The sequence below is a fragment of the Marmota monax genome, unplaced genomic scaffold (assembly GCF_021218885.2).
Source record: "Marmota monax isolate L192 unplaced genomic scaffold, Marmota_monax_Labrador192_F-V1.1 WCK01_AAM20220418_F8-fsc00009, whole genome shotgun sequence".
Lineage (NCBI taxonomy): Eukaryota > Metazoa > Chordata > Mammalia > Rodentia > Sciuridae > Marmota > Marmota monax.
In genome coordinates this window covers 22,099,820-22,113,507 of record NW_026694710.1, presented here as the reverse complement: position 1 = coordinate 22,113,507, position 13,688 = coordinate 22,099,820, and the positions used below count along the sequence as shown (strand labels likewise).

The window sequence follows — 13,688 nt, the reverse complement described above, 5'->3', positions numbered from 1 at the left end:
ATTAGTGTCCAACACTCCTCAGAAAATGAATTGCTTCTATCTTTGGTTAAGTGTCCCCTAAGGCTTGTCTGTGAAAGGCTTGATCCCCAGCCTGTGGGGCCTCATGGGAGATTACAGTCACTGGGGATAGGCCTTCACAGGGGATGGTGGGATGCCAGTCTCTTCCGCTCTGTTCGGGCTTTCCATTGTCATAGCTTGCTCTGTCATGTGCTGTCACCATGATGTAATGTCCTGCCACAGGCAGAAAAATAACAGAGCGACTGAACATGGACTGAAACCTACAAAATGTGAACCCAAATAACCTTTTCATCTTTTAAAATTGACTGTCACTGATATATTGTTGCAGTGATGAAAAGCTAATTAAATGCACTAGGTTTGTCCAAAATACAATGATTCAAGCTACATGAGGCTGTGACCATTGTGCTGAGCTTCCTGGATTGGCTTTCCACATTTTTCTTTCAAGAATCTCTTTGTGTACAAAGAGACTACTAATATTGTGCATCACCAAGTTGGATTCTAAGATATCTTATGACAATTACTATCCTCCTACCTCCCTTACTATACTGTAGAAGTAGCAAATTCATCACAGCCTGGGGATAGCTGACGTTTGCTCAAGAAGCAGACTCCCCTGATCAGTTTCTACTGGGCCCAGTCCAAGAATATAGGATGAAAATGGGGCCCCACCCCAAGAAGCCCAGGTGTAAGAAGAAAACTTGGTGTGGAAAAATCATGTCCAGTGCAAATATAAAACAGACTATGGAATAGATGTGATATTGGCAACTCAAAGGCGTCCAGGAAGAATAAGTGTGGAGAGATGATTTGTGGAGAAGACACCTGAGAGACATGCAGAGGTCAGGCAAGGGCAGGAACAAGGTTCAACACTTTCAAACAAAGTCCAAGCTGAAGTGCATAACTAAAGAAGCCAATAAATAAAGTGGTGTGGGTTTAATCTTCTTGGGGTTAAATCCAAGTGCCACTGGAAATGCTACTTTTCTGTCTGAGCCTCAGTTTTCCTCAAGAAGGGGAACACTGCCGACCGTCATGGGCAGCCATGAGAACTAAAAGGGCTATTACATACAGCATGCTAGCTAGTGCACCCACCCGAGGTAGACTTCCCATAGGGAGGAGCTCAGGGATTATATGCTCCATCCATCACAGCTGGGTGATACTACATTGAGGAGAAAAATGAAAGGACAACAATGGGAATAGTTCAGGTTTGATAACCACTAGTTTTTCTCTGCTTAAATAATTGTTGGGAAAAAAAAATAAAAGGAACTACAACATTCCAAGAACTGAAATGTTCTTTGAAAAAATATTCAGGGAAAGTGCAGAACTGTTGCCGAGCTGACAGCTACACAGAGCCAAGCACAGAGAAAGAGCAGAATCCCAAGCACAGAGCGGCTCTTAATCTACTGTCTTTAAAGAATGTCATTATGACACAATTAGTGCTTATCAGGGAATCTTACAGAACTGTTCAAGAAAGAACAGGCTGCCGGAGGACAATTTTCAACACAGGATGGTGGACAGGAGTGGGGCCTGGTAGCCCAGGTCAGCAGAATCTACTGAATGGCTGATGGCCACACAGAGTCTCTCTGCAGTTTCTGTTGGAATTTGTGCAGCTAAGGAACCACGGCTAGTGACCAGGACAGGACGGGGCAGGCTGCTCCTCCAAGACTGGAAAGAGTAGAGATGCCCCTGAAGCAGGTGGCTTCAGGCCAGGGAGAGGACGGTGCATAGGATGATGCAGATAAGAGCAAGGTCAGGAAAGGACAGTGCAAGTGGCACTGCCCTCAGCCAGAAGACGTTTTCCTGGGTCACCTTAAATTCCTCATGAGGCAACAGAAGGCAGCTGCCCATCTGAACTGAAATATCAGCCTCCCCTCAAAAAAAGATATTTCTATTTATAATGGTGGTACTTTCAGTTTCTAACTGTGGTACTCTCACTTCCCAACTCTGAGGGCTGCATGCCCTTCCTTTCACCCCTCAGCTCCTCAGTCCCCAGTTCACCGGTGACTGTGTTCCAACACCCAGACAGGCACCGGGCAAGCAGCAGGCGCAGGGTGTTCCCAGCTCTCCAGAAGCCATTTCCTGAGGGAAGTAACCAAGTCAACAGCAAATATAACCATGTCACCTGCAAAACTAGTGGCATACCAGTGGCACTGCACAGGTGGGCCTCACTCAGGAAAGACTGGTTTAGCCTAAAAGAAGCATCCCCACCTCAGCGTGTGCACGTGCACACACACACACACACACACACCACACGTTGAGCTGTTTGTCCCATGCAGGTGGGTGCTGGCTTCTGCTCACTCAAGTCTCTCAGGGACCCGACAGACATAGCAATTGGTGCCTTGTGCAGGACCAGTCCCAAGCCTAGAGCTGGGAGGGCATACAGCTGTGCTCCAGGCATCAGCTGGATCCTAAAGGTCAGGCCAGATGACATACCTGTCTATCTGTCCTCTACACGCCCATGCTGAACTTCAACTAAGAAAAATAATACAGTCCTATCATGTGCCTGGAAGAGAGATCCGTGGTGACGATCACACCTACTATGACTTCCATTGAATGGTGTGGCAGTGAGTAGGGAGACCATCCAGCAGACCTTACAGAATGATGCAGTCTGAGTCTGATGAGAAAAGGGAGAAGATGCATGGGATGGTGTCCAAATAGAGAAAACAGTAGGTTCAGGGTGTGGAGATGTCCACATTTCTGACTTCTCTAGGGGATCAACAGGGACATCATGGTCAGATTCTGAGGTGTACATGTGAAAGACAGAATGTTGTGGGGTGAGGCCTGAGGATTAGAATGTGAATGCCACAGTCACAACCTGCAGTCCAGAGAGACTCTGACTCTACAAACAACACAGCCAAAGGAGCTGGCTGGTATGCACCCACTATGTGCATGGAACACTCTGAGTGAATGAAATGCATCATGATTAAACTCCTCATTAAAGGCACTCGTGCATTTAACCATGATGACTCAGTGAAAATGGAAGGCATTAGGGTTTCTGGTTTTTCACTGGGTGCCAATCGTCTGCCAGGCATTGGTTCAAGTTGGATCCAGGTTTAGGGACTCTAGAAAAATTCCCCACCCTCCTACAATTTAAGCTCCTAGAACAGATTAAATAGTAAATAAATGAGTATATGATGAATATTTAATTAAAAACTACAAAAAAATACCTGAGGTTTAGAGAGTTATTAACTCATCCAAGGTGACACTACAATTCAGCCACGTAGAAGGGATGAGATCTCTTCTTGTGTCTAAGTGCCCTGCACTTCACCATTAAAGTATAATTCTATTTGCACATTCCCATTCCAGATAATGGGAATCCAGGTAACATTCTGTATCAGAGGTCAGGGCAGGGACCTGATTATCTTTGGGGTTTGCAAAGATTGCTCAGGTCATAGTGGAGAAATATGGCAGTTTGCAAACCCTTGCAGAAGTTACAGAGCTGGGGAGAGCAGAAAAACGGAAGATTTGTATTTGAGCTGAAGATAGCAATAAAAAAGAAGTTATGAAGCTAAGCAGGATCAATCACCAACTGAAATGTACAAACTTAAGTGCAACCATTGCTCAAAGGCAAGAGCGATCAATTCAGGGTTACCAGGTTTGATTAATTAACCTCTAACTGTTTCAAATGTCTCGGTGCCTCAGTTTCCTATTCTTTATTATATATATAAATCTGTGGACATGTGTCCTAGTTTTTAGCTAATACAATATAAGGGAGAAATCTTCTGGAGGGTTTTGAGAAAGATTGCCTTCCCGGGTTAACAGAAGAGAGGCCTGAACCTTTTTCTTTTCCTTTTTTAGAGCCGAGTGATGAGATCAGCTACTTGGAGACACTGTGGCCTTTCACCACCTGGTGGGAAGGATTTGCCAAAAAGAGGAGGTGAGTAGGATGGCAATGAGCAGTCAGACCCATGATGACATTCTCAATCTGGTTTCCAATCAAAATCAAGCTTTCCAGCAAGAACCATTAATCATCGTGTTGAAGTGCTGCAGTATAGACATTTACTAAGTATCACTCCCTAACGGGTGCTTTAAATGCATTACAAAATATGATTCTCACAGCAAAAGTCCACAATAAAGTATAATTCCATTTTGCACATTAGGCAACCAAGATTCACAGAAGCAAAATCACTTCCCCAATGTCAAATGCATTGAATAAAATACTTCACATTATCTTGTGCCCAGAGTCATGGTGAACTACAAACTGCTCAGGGAACAGGGTTCTGTCTGCAAAGATGGTCCTGCCTTACAGAATGATTGACAGGTATGAATTTCACTCCAGAAGTGATAGTCCTCATGGGGTGTTCAGAGATAGCTTAGAGAGGCATAAACCAGGGTGCTCCTGGCAAAGCATCTCACAGGGGGTAGTCCAGAGAGCGGAGATGTCACCCTGAAAGAACTGAGGCTTATCTAATGGAAATTTAAAACCAAGCTGAATACAGCCCCCACACAGTCCTAGGACCACTATGATATGGTGGTCAGTCCTTCCACAAGATGGCACTCAGTTCCCTTGTCTTTTGCTTTTTTCTGTGATTTTATCCTGTCACAGAACGGGAGGAAAGAGCACAGCACATGTCCCTGTTTATATCATTCGTCATCTTTCCAGTTTGACAATTGTGACTTTTGTGCCTTTCCATCAAGATCACAGGCACTATGTGGGGTCCTGAGAAGCTCTGGGACTTACCTAAGTGTGTAAAGGGGGGATTCAACCAGGATGGCTGAGAACTGCTTTGTCACAAATGTCCCTGGATGCCCTTCATGTCCTTTTGTCTGCTTTTAATGGGTTTCTGTCGTCTCTCTCCTCTCCTCTCTTCTCTTCTCTTATTCTCTCTCTCTCCCTTCTTGCTCCCTCCTTCCCTCCTTCTCCCTATACATGTGTCTTCTCACATTCCTTCCGTGCTCTCTCTGCATTGCTGCTTCTAGTCTGTTGGCCCCTAAAATAAATGTATATTGAATTATATGAATTGAGACTAAGGAAACAAGGTGAAAGACTGAGACACGCTCCTGTAACTGTGATGCACGAGATGCAGCTGGCAGTCCCTGGACATGATGTAGAGTTTGCTATCCAGAGGCTGGCCTTGCTTTCTCTTATTACCTAGTCCTAGCAGCAATCTTCCCCCCCCCTCTTTATCGCTGCCTATATAGAGGTCAGTCACTGTGTATATGCTTGATATCATTTACTTGGATAATTGAACATTAAACAACCCTCTCATATGATTTTAATTATGCCCGTTTCCCAGATGTGGTAACTTGAGGCTCAACTCACCTCCTGGGGCGTGGCTAAGAAGAGGTGAAGTGTATTCTAACCTGATCCCTCTGGTTGGATATACCTCCTGCTAACCAAATGCTGTTGTGCCTTTTTGTTTAATTTTTCTGGTCTATATTCCATATAAACGCACTGCTAGGAAGCAGCTCAGGGTAAATGAGGAGTTATTAATATTATATGCAACAGAAACTGGTTGTTTTGGCGCAAGCGATAACTCACTATTGAAGAAACCATAAAACTCTTGCTTTGGAAACTACACATGCAACAAAATTCTTGTTAATTTCCTGCCAGGTTATTACCTGAAATGGAAACACAATATTTTCACAGTCATCCTCAGAACATGCTCCAGCAGTCGCAGGAAGACCACAGATCATTTATAACCTGAGGTCATCCACTGGGGGGAGCGGCTCTGAAAGGCCCGCTAACAGTTTTATTAGCTCTGGATTCCTCTGATGCCGGAGCAATTTCAGGTGTGAGTTTTCAAAGCACAAAATATCCCTTCAGTGTCCTCAGCGGAGCTCTTGTGTGAGCCCAGCTTTTCCAATTCCAGGTCTCGGTAACGAGCTTGGAGCAATATTGGTATTTAATAAGGCCCTGCCTTCGTGGACCCAACACTACCCCTGTGGCCTCAGGCCTTGAAATACCTTCCTCCCAAAAAGCGTTGAGAATAATCTGGCTGGTGATTTCCTAGTCCGGGAGAGAGTGTGACTCACATATTAAATGCACAGTGAGTCCTGTTTTGCTCTTTTAGCAAATAAATAAGCTCTCCTTGGTTTGATTATTCTGTTGCTTAGCTCACCAGGGAAAACAACCCTTCTCTTTCATCTTGGACCATTCCCCCCAGGCTCGCTCACTTTACCTTTGAGATTACAGTGCTACCTTTGCTGTAACTTGCTAGGGTTCTAGAATTTTCAAAAAAGTAATCTCTCAGAACAGTTATGAGAAGAACAAGGATAGTAAAAAGCAGGATGCCCAGTTAAACTTAAGTTACAGATAAATAATTGGGAACGGAGGGTGCTGAGGATTGAACACAGGGTGCTCTTCCATGCTAAGCAAGCCTTGTACCCCTGAGCTACAGCCCAGCCAACAGGAAATAATTTCATAGTATTTAGTATCTGGGATCTAACCAGATTATCTGTTGTTTATCTGAAATTTGAATTCAATTGGATGTCTTATATTTTTATTTGCTAAGTTTAGTAAATTTATACAAGAAGATCCCTTTTATAAAGCAGTGAGCTCTGCTCTTTCATATTTGCAATCTCTTTTACACTCATTAGAATGCTAAGAAAACTAAGGCCCAGAAAAACCATCCATCTATTAAGGTGACACAACCAGGAGGAATAGGCCAAAAATTCAAACAGAAGAGGAATGCAGAGGAATACTCTTCCTATGATAAGAGTAATTCCAAAATCCAATCTCAGAAATCTGTAATTGACACCTTGTCTCTCTTTTCTATCCAGGATGTTGGGGAAGATCTGGGTTGAGAAGTAATTGGAGTTAAGCACAAGCCAGTATTTCAGAGGAAACTCCCAGCCTACCCTCACTCCGTGCCACTGAAGTATTTATTTTTCTGAGCACAGCCAGGCAAGGATGTCTTTTCATTTCACTTGCATCTGCAAACACCTTTCTCTCACTGTATTTTAACTACTGATCTAGGACTTTGATTTACTCTCCTAAAAAAAATGAAGATATTTACATAAAACAACCTACTGCTGGATGTACAGGCACCTAATCTGCAGGAATTCTCAGGGAAGTTCGACAAGACTTAAAATGCTGAAATGGAAGTTCTTGATGGCTATAAAAGGAGATAGGGATGTTTTAAATCTAAACACATGTCTTCACTTATAGGAAATGTGAGCTTCTTAGTCCCTCCAGGAATTCAAAAATCTCTACCTTGAACCATCTGCTCAACACAGGTAGAGGATCCTGGGTGCAGATTCAGAGCCTGCCACCTTCCCTCTGGGCATGCAAGAAAAGTTGTTTCATTTTGAGACTCAATTTCCTTAAATATAAAATAGAGATGCTAAGAACTCCTCTAGTCCCTGGCAGGACTGGGTATGAGAGAGCGGGGATGGGGTTATCACATTATATGAAAGTGAGGCATTATCATGGCTACATTCTCTTCATGCAGGAGCACTTTGCAAGGTTGAGATCTGTTGTGCAAAGGGTTCCTGTGAAAGTGCCATTACTCAGCAGGAGTCACCATTTTGGAGATCCAAAAAATAGTTTACTGAGTTCTCAAGAAGAATTTGGGGGAATACGGACTTCAGCTATGTTGGATCTTTTTTTTTTTTTTTTTTTTTTTGGCTATTCTTCCCACGCCTCTCTTTTTTCTTAAATATTTCTTCCCCCATGAAGTCCTCCCTAATTCCTCCAGACAGAAAAATGCCTTTTTTGAGCAACTACTGGGAAGTGGACGTACTGTTCTAGAAACTGAAGCAAACATCCACCTCCAGTTCTCTGCTCTCATGGAGCATGTATTCTGGGGAAGAGTGAGACATAGTACGCAAGTGAGTTGATCAAGTAACAAGATGACTAGAGATAAACACACTAGCTGCACAATTAGGATAAGAAATTATGGCTATCAAAGAAAGAAACAGGACCACAGGAGGGGCATATTGGGATGGCCTAGGAATGTACATGATGCATTTTTCATCTCTTACGGGAAAGTTTGCCAGTTTATCTGACTTTGCACTAAACTGCAATTTTAAGAACACCAACTATTTCTTAATCTCCTGGACAGCTCTCCTGCCAGCAATAGGCAACACCCAAGGCTGGACTGGATTTGGAAGAAGGTGTATCAGAGTTTCCCAGGGCACATGTAGGTTTCACACTTAGAAGGCATTTTCTAAACACTTGGCTTGTTTTTATAGGATAAAATGAAATGCTGCAATTAAAAAAAAAAAAAAAACACAAATTTTTAAAAAATGCCAATAAAAGCTTCAAAAAAATCACTGATAACGGAGCACAGATATAAAGCAAGTGAGAGACACTGAGGGGAACTAACCCTGTCACATAATAAGGCTCCGTGAAAACAAGGCCGAGCGTGGAGTTTTGAACTGGGGCACTCCATGGTTCAGATGTCCTCAGTGAGCTCCTCAGTCATTACAGTTAGCTAACTACCTGGGATCATGCATGAGTGCCTTTCACGCTGGTCTGAGATTTCCTTGAGGACTGGCCCTCGGTGTTTTTTTCCCAGTAATGTACTCTAACTTTACACAGCCTGACAATAGATGTGCTCCAGAGTCACTTTTGTGAAAATGGGGAGCAGAGGCCACTATGTGGGATTAACTCACAACTGCAACTCCCAGAAAACTATAAAGGCTCCAGACTCCCTGTTCATGTTGGGCTGTGACCTGGAATTTGGTTCCATGGAGCCACAGACCAGACTGCAGTCTCACTGGCTACCTGCCACACGTCTCCCATCCAGCACCCTGGCATTTCACATCGCCTTCCCTGATTTATTTTGAATCCTTAGCATATCACTATCTCACTCGGAGAGATTTTATTTATCTCTCTTGCTTTTTGTCTGTTTCCTCCGCCTCGCACAAGGGTGAGGATTTCCATCTGCTTTATTCCTTACTGTGTCACTAGTAAGCCAAACAATACTTGGCACAAGGCAGTAATTCAATAAACATGTAGTCAAGGAATAAGTGTGATCTCTCTAAATGCTTACTGGGACAGTGACAAGATGCATCCCAAGTGAGTTAAAACAAAAACTGTGTAAACGTGAATCATAGGTGATTCCAACACTGTGTACCCCATAACCCTGACACTCCATCCAGAATATTCTAGATAACTAATTCTCCTGAATCCCCCTTTCCAGACAAATTTCCTTCCTATCCCAGGAACTGGAGGCCATAAAATGAAGGCTTTGAGGCAGACATGAGATCTAATTACAGAAATATTCTATTGGATCCACATAGTGCTATTTAGAAATACTGAATCTGTCACTACCCAGAAATCAGTAGATTCCCCATAAAAGTACGAACTTAGGGAAGTCTATCTTGAAAATTAAATAAATACAATGCACCACAGCTAGGCCTGAGGCCCACTGGCAGCCCTGTTTTGGGTCTGAGCATAAGGCCTCATGCCTAGGCATGGCCTGATCTGTCAGGGCTGATTCTTGCTTGGTTGCTGAAAGCATCTTAGCTTGCGACCCCTGCTGGAAAACTAACAAAAAGCGTGCAATATGGAGAAAAAAAAATTAAAGAAAAGATGCCCACTGGGATCCATTTCCATTATGTTCAAGCTATTCCTGGGAACAATGATGTATTCATTTTTCTGGACCTCATGTGGTGGCACATAACTATTGATAAACTATGGCCCAGTAAATATTATTCTAATGGCCTGAAACAGCTAGGGGCTTAATTCCCTGTGGGTTAGAGGAAGCTCAGAATGCCTCCTGTTGGAGGCAGGCCTGGAGAGGAATTGCAGAGGCTATGTGCATCCGTGAGTAACCATGTCTCCCGACTCGGAAAAGGAGTCTGCTTGGAGATTGTGGATGGCCTCTAGGAACTGGTGAGAAGCCAAAAAGCCAGGATTGGAAACTGAAAAGAAACGAAGGGAACCAAGCTCTAAGGATCATGTCAAGATGGTGCCAAAGGAATGGTTCCACTGGGACCACATCTTGGTACATTGATGCTGCTGCTGACGCCAGCCGCTTGATCCATGACCCACAGTGCTAAATAAACACTCCTTTGTCCTTGTGTCCTTTAACTACTCCCGCAAGATTCCAAGCCCCAGGTGGGGTCATTTAACTGAGTTCAGAGCTAGGAGATATGGACAAGGAGAAAGAGCCTCACCTTGTCCACCAAAACCATCTCCCTAGAACAAGAGTGTAGTGCCCCCTAAATAAGAAGACCTTCGGTGGCTGGGTATCTTCTAAACACTTTGTAGGAGTTCAAGTAGAGATGGAGGGAAAGGGCAAGACAAGCAGTATCTTGGAGTGAAATAAGAACAGACAGATCTGCGTTCCAATCTGGAATCTTTTGTACTTTTAGAAAATTAATGAAGTTTCCTAATCTGCTGATTCCCAATCTTTAAATAGAAATAATGCCATCTGCTCTCTAGGGTTGTTGTGAAAATTCAATTCAATCATTCATTCACTTTTGCAAACACATTTATCAAACATCTAGTAAGTACCAGGATAATTTGGGGACAAAAATATGAAAAACACCTAGAACAGCCAGAGCTCTGTTCTGAGAACAGATTTAGACAAGAGAGACTCACGTAATCCCATGAAAGTAGTGATGCTTAACTGACTCCCCTATCTGCAACTTACATTTTTAGATTATTCAATGTCAAGTCCCTGCCTATAAATAGATTTTCTTAAGATATATGTTATCTAAAAGGTAAAAAAAAAAAAAAAAAAACAGAATAAACAAACAAACAAACAAAAAGAAATACTCTAAAAATTAACTACAATACTAAAACAAAACAATCATAATTCTGAGAAGCATCAAAGCCTTGTGCTGGTAGAATTCACATAGAGTGATCAGAAGAAGAAAATGTCAAATTATATGAAATCCTCACTCTCATTTAATATTTAGCATACGTAACTCAGAGATACCCAAACTACAATTAACCTGAAAATTAAAATAGACATAAAATAAAAATGGTGGGAGGACAATTTAGTTAAGAGTTTCATAAGGGTTTTATGATTGTCAAAATGCTGTTCATATATTTTTTCCTTATTTCTCCCAAATATTCCATTAGTCTCTATTTTGCAGAAAAGAAAAAGAAAAAAACAAAACAAAACAAAACAAAAAACCTGAGCTCCTGGAGGGAAAAACATTTAGCCAAGGTCATGGGGCAAGAAGTCGGCTCTACAGTGCCTGGAGGTCTCTCTCTTTCCCCTACCAGAAAAAGGCAGTCTCAATAGAAAGCACTGGATCATGTAACCAGGTTGAAGGAAGACAATTACCCCCAGTAGATAAGGAACTACCCTGGTTTTTCCAACTCAGCTGGGAAGTTCCTGCCTTCTATAATGACTGGAAAGTTACTGGATTTCCTGCTGAGCAGCCAGAAAACTACTATTCTCCTGCCACAAGTGTCTCACATGGGGACCTTGGTTTAAGTGCTGGCCCAATACCCAACGCTTGAGCACAACCTTGGCATAGGCTCCATTTAGACATCCACTTATCTGTCCCTCCTTCCAAACCCTAGCCTCCACAGAGAGAACAGGACTCCTTCCACAGGGTGGTTATGTGTCACCAAGTAAAGATGCCACAGTCCCAGAAAGACAGCGTGCACTATCAAGCGATTTCTACCAGCCAGTGCACCTTCTGGCCTCTTTCTAGTCACCACCAAATTTCAATTCAAAATAAGAAAAGCTTCCACATGGCTTGTCCTTTCAGAGAATGCCTGGGATTTTTTTTTTTTTTTCCAATAAGAAAGTTCCTTCTTTTGACAATAAAAGTAAAAGCCCCAACTATATTGTGGAATCCCAGTAATGCAAATCCCTCTCCTTTAACAAGGTTACAAAGTGGATGCACTGTGCTAAGGACTGTAGGCTCCATGCTGATCCTATCATCAGCAGAGTCAAGGCCCCCCTGGCCTGTGGAAACTCCTATTTGCTAGTTCAAGGCATCACTTTGTCATCAGCTTCCCCAGTAAATACTTTCCATCTTCAAGCTAGAGTGCATCTTATTATAGCAGCAGCTTCATAGTGGACCTGCAGCCCAGAAACAGCTCAACAAGCTTCGCTCTATGCTGCTGTCCTAATTAAACGCTGATTTAGGAGTGCTTAGTCATGAAGTTGTCCATCCCTGTCAAAGTCTGCTGGAAGAGTTAGATAGGTAGCTGAAGCCTGGAAAGTCTCCGTTTAGAATGAATCTTTTCCTGACTAGGGCAGGAGAAAATCTTATATAACATAATGGTCCATTTCAATATTGTATTTTCTGCAATCCTGTGGTGGGGCTATCTAAGCACTGGAAATACAAAGGGAAGGCTAGTGCAGGGATTTGCAGCTGAAACATTCATCTCCTGGAATTTCAGTAGGTCAGGCTTATTCTAACTGCACCGACTTTTGCTGGGAAAGCAGAAAGCAAAAATAATTCTGAAAACCAAAGAGAGCGCTTTGAAATGCAGGGAGGCAAAAGTTGGGTTATATCCTCTCCTTAAAAAAAATATAAAATTCCTGCAATTAATCTTCGAGTGAAATCTGGTAATTGTATCTTAACAAAATGAGGTAATATTTGATTGTAAAGCGAGAACGAACAGCTAAAACTGAAGGAATTTGTCTGTATTCTGGCTGTAGCCTGGGCAGCAGCTGGCCAAACACTGAGTGCCGGAGCTCCTTGGAAATCAGCTAAGGACCGATTCCCTGCCCTCCCTGCTGGACCGGTGTCTGGAGGAGCAATCCAGCCCTGGAGCGGTGCAGGAGGAGAGCTTGGTTTGCTAAAGAAGGAGCGGAGCCCTGCACTCCCTCCTTCTCCCACTGGCCGCTCTCCCTGATACTCTTTGGGCTACACTAGGTAGCAAGAAATTGCTTCTGGGAGCGCAGTCTGAAGACAGCGCATTTGGAGTTGCGTCCCCAGGATCCCCCAAAAAGCATCTTGGCTCAAGTTGCGGATAAAAATAGCCTGGGATAACGCTGAGGGAAGGGGAGGAGCGAGTTTCGCACAAGGCAAGGCAAGTCAAGGATACGACTGGTTCTGCAAAGAGCGGGTTAGGGAGGGAGGGGTGCAACTCTTGGCCCAAGAGAAGGCCCTGGGCGTGCAAGGAGGCTCTCATGCCATCTTGGTGGAAGTAGTAAGAGTAAGACCTATAGCGCTGGAAAATAACTGCTGAGCCCAGCACAGCCCTTTGACTATGGTGCCCGTATCATGGCTTTGGCTCCAGCTTCTCCATCTCACCATCCTCCTGCGCTCCAGGTTCGGCCCTTGAAGCCGGCCCTCGGGTTCCTGGACAGCCTGTGCCAGAAGGGGGAGCAGCACCAGGTCAGTCGCCCAGCTGGGAAAGCACACCTGGAGAAGTCAGGCTGGGCCAGTAAGTCCCTGGTTCCCGAGGAGTGGGCTCAGCGCTTCCACGGCGGGTTCGCTCCCCTTATCCCCCTGCCCCCAACCTCCTCCACTATCCATGGTACCCGAAATAGAAACCGAGGCGGAAAAAAAAAAGTAAAAAGTAAGCTGAAATATCAAGATCCAGTTATAATTGGTTTCCGTATGATAGGCTACTTACAGTCCGGGCTGTCGCTTCAATCTCTTTCCTCGCGAGCACCCCATCCCTCGGGAGATGCCCCATCGCCTCCTTACTCCAACCGACCGCAAAGGTCAGCCGGACTAAATCGTCCCCACCCAGGATGCCCGGTCGGCTGAGTGACTTGCCGACTGTCAGCCCGCTAGTTCTCCGCCCCAGGTGGTACCCAGGCTTGGCTGAGCGCTGTGCTCCAGCCGCCGCACAGGGTCCTAAT

At 44.0% G+C, this 13,688-nt stretch overlaps 1 protein-coding gene across 2 annotated transcripts in view; it reads right to left on the bottom strand.

The window, feature by feature from the left end:
* Positions 1-13,688, bottom strand: part of Hs3st1 (heparan sulfate-glucosamine 3-sulfotransferase 1) — a 45,013-nt gene that overhangs the window by 30,087 nt on the left and 1,238 nt on the right. The gene's annotated exons all lie outside the window — the stretch shown is intronic.